We start from the raw sequence: 3,686 nt of genomic DNA, 5'->3' as shown, positions 1-3,686 counted from the left end.
AAGACTGATAGCTTAATAATATATATCTTTTACTTAGTGCTTATGGTTCAGAAACTATACTATGCATTTTAAATATATTGTTCCTTTTTATTTTCAGAGCCACCTCTAGGAAATAAAGACTATTATTAATCTCCATTTTATCTATGAGGAAACGAAGGTTCAAGAGAAGTTAAATTTTAATACATTATCCAAAGAATGATGGAAAGTTGGTACTCAAAGCTTGGTTGGTCCAATTGCAAAGATAGAATTTTAATGAAATGCTATCATGAGGCATCATTAAGTACTTTTTTATTAAGCCCTAATTTTTTGCAATTATCTCATTTGGTCCTTATTTCTTTCTTTTTTATTAACTGAGTATCTTCATACGTGAGTCAGCATCCTCAAGGATGACGGCGTCTTCTGGTTTACTTGACAAGTTTTATTCTACTGTCCACTGAGCTCTTCTGTCAATGTCTGCTCTTTCTATCATTGAGGAAGCTTTAACTACCTGCACGTTAATTGACAATATGACATTAAATTATCTTCTGAGTTAAACTTTCCTCACACTGAGCAGGATTCGACTTTTAGTGATTAACACAAAAGGACATCAACAAGTCAGACCTTTTTTGCTTAAAATCTAATTTAACGCTTTTAAGATTCTTATTTGGGAATAATTATACTTTGACAAAAAGTTGCAAAAAAATGTACAGGGAATTCCTGTCTGTGTACCCGTTATCCACTTTCTCCCAGTGGTATCATTCTGTGTAACTATAGTACAATATCAAACCAGGATATCAATGGTACAACCCACAGAAATTATTCAAATTCCACCAATTTTTCATGTACTCCTTTGTGTGTGTGTTTATGTGTGCATATGCATGTGTGTAGTCCTATGCGACTTTATTACATGTATAGATTTACACGACCACCACCTTAGTCAAGATACAGAACTTTTCCCAGAGCTCCATCATGGTACCCCTTTATAGTCACATCCATATCCTTCACCCTAATCTCTAGCAATCACTAATTTGTTCTCCATTTCTAATTTTGTTACCTTAGTAATATTATTTAAATAGAATCATACAGTATGTGATATTTTGGATTTACTTTTTCACTCCATGTAATTCCCCCGGAATTCATCTAGATTGTTACAAGAATCAATAGTGTTACTTTTTATTGCTGAGTGTCATCTCATTGTATGGATGCACCACAGTTTATTTAACCATTCACCTATTAAAGGATATCTGGATTGATATCAGTTTCTAGTTATTATTAAGAAAACTGCTTTAAATATTAGGGCACAGGTTTTTGTGTGAACATAAATTTTCATTGCTCTGAGAAAAATTATTGAGTTCAGTTGGTTATCTTTTATATATATAAATATTAAAACTTAGCAAATATTTTTCTGAAATGCTTCATATAAACATAATTTTTCTCTTTCATTACTGTGGAAAATTACATTGATATATTTTCTGTTTTTAAACTATATTAGAAAGGTAGATTGCAACCATGTTGTGTCATTGAAAAAGGAATTTGTGCTTCCCTTACAAAACAAGGTGGAACAATAAAATATTTTGAGAAACGTAACATTTTACATGGATTAATCTGGTCACAGAGTGTAGGATGGATTGAAGTGGGGGAGAAGCAGAAGATAAATGATAGGGCCAGGTGAAAAAAGGGATAATCATTTTACAGTGAAAAGATTTGGGGGTAAGAGAACAAGGAGATACCTATTTTAATCCTATTTCTGTCACCAAGCTAGTTGTACATGCAACGTTCAGCAAGTTATTTAATTTTTCTTGGCTTCATTTACCTCATCTGTAAAATGAGTGATTTGGCTTGGATCTGTAAAATCAATATTGCTTTATTGCTTTCAAACGTGTAATTGTATCATTCTAAACAATGAAGAAATGATCAGGGAATTTTTTTTTCTAATGGGAAAGAAAAGCATAAGACAGACTTGATAGGCACCTTGAAGGTAAGAAGAATCTATTTGGCTTAGCCGCTGATTGAATATAGAACACAAGTGGTGTTGCCAACAAGACTTCCAAACTTCGAAGCTGAGTGACAGAGAAAAGGCAATGTTGTTAATTCAATGGAATTGGAATTCAGCACAATAAACTCATTTTGGTAGAAGGACTTGTTAAGTTTATTTTTGGATGTTTGTCTGTGGACAAAGTAGCTGTGTTTTACAACTCCAAGAGGCAGTATCTACATGGTAGTCTATGTAAATGGCCCCCCTCACTTTTGTAGTTGTATTGCACAGTCTGCATAGCCATATACAAGAGTCTTAACTCTGGACATCCAGATGTAAATGTCCAAAAGGCGATTGGGTATAAGTCTGGTATTTGGGAAGGAGGATGCCTGGGAAATGTTAGCTTGAAGTTAAGTGGTTAGAAGTGGATAATCCGTAGAAATCATATTTTGAGAAAGAAATGCATGCTGTGAATAGAACCAAACACTCAGCTGTAATCGAATGCATGATTCAGCTGGATTCTTTCAATATACCTATATGACAATATTACAAATGTTTATTTTATAGTAGTAAGGCTATACTCTCTCATTCTGTGTATAATGGTGCATTTAAAAAAAACCGTCTGTACTGAATCTCTTATAGTATAATTACAGATTCCTCACTTTTCTAAAAATCAGATGATTCTAAAATTAACAAGAAGTAATATATCTACAGGTCAAGCATTTGGATGAAAATGAAAAAAAAAAATAAATTTATTTCCCAGCAGATTCTTCCAAAAGTATTACTCTAACAAAAAGAAATTAGGTTATAAAAATAGGCAAAAATTCTGACGTTCTTATCTTCTTCAGATAAAATGAGGAACTCCTCCTAAATTGTATTTATTCTCATGTATTCACTCTACATACTATGGTCATAAATCTTTCTGGTTGATCGTTAGTCTGTTTAAAGAAATTATCTCAGTCTATGGTCATGCCACACTGAACGAGCCCGATCCCATCTGATCTCGGAAGCTAAGCAGGGTAGGGCCTGGTCAATACTTGCATGGGAGACCACCTAGGAAGATCTGGTGCTGTAGGCATAAAAAAAATTATTTTATGCTCTCTTTAGCAGCACATATATTTTTTAAAAAAGTCATGAGGATGCCAGCCTGAGACTGAATTATGAGACATAAAATTGAAATTTACTACTGAGAGGACCACTTGTGTTACTTTTGAGTTAATCCAATGGATCTTTGTGAACGCTTTCAAGGAGATACATGGTATGACTAAATAAATGAACAATATGAAGAAAACAGGTATTTCTAAACCTATATTTTCTAACTAATCTTGACTTTCAATATCAAAGTGTGATTCTTCTGGAAAGTCTGTTTACCTATCTACTCATTAATTCATAAAATCTTTAGGTACTGAACCAGTGTATGAATCAGGTAAAGAAATAAACTTGTTATGTTATAAACAACTTATTTCTACTCAACTTATGTTACTCAACTTAATCACATTTAAAGCCATAAAATGACTTTTGCCAATTTCCAAAAAATTAACTCACCTTCAAAGAACTGAAATTAACCATCATTGAGAAGAATCAAAACAGTGATCCATAGACTGTGAAGGTATTCTTGAAGTTAAGATCCATACAGTTTTTTTAATGCATAATTTATATTCTTTTTTCCAGTCTTATTGAAATATAATAGACAATTAGTTGCTCATATTTACATTGCACAATTCAATAAGAT

General features: G+C 32.7%; 1 pseudogene; it reads left to right on the top strand.

Annotated features, from left to right (window-relative positions):
- Window positions 1–2,913: 2,913 nt before the first annotated feature.
- Window positions 2,914–3,032, top strand: LOC118608071 (annotated as a pseudogene).
- The last annotated feature ends 654 nt before the right edge of the window (window positions 3,033–3,686 follow it).

The sequence above is a fragment of the Rousettus aegyptiacus genome, unplaced genomic scaffold, assembly GCF_014176215.1.
Source record: "Rousettus aegyptiacus isolate mRouAeg1 unplaced genomic scaffold, mRouAeg1.p scaffold_m13_p_9, whole genome shotgun sequence".
Classification (NCBI taxonomy): Eukaryota; Metazoa; Chordata; class Mammalia; order Chiroptera; family Pteropodidae; genus Rousettus; species Rousettus aegyptiacus.
Note: the sequence above shows the minus strand (reverse complement) of the source record. Positions and strands in the feature narration are given on the sequence as shown.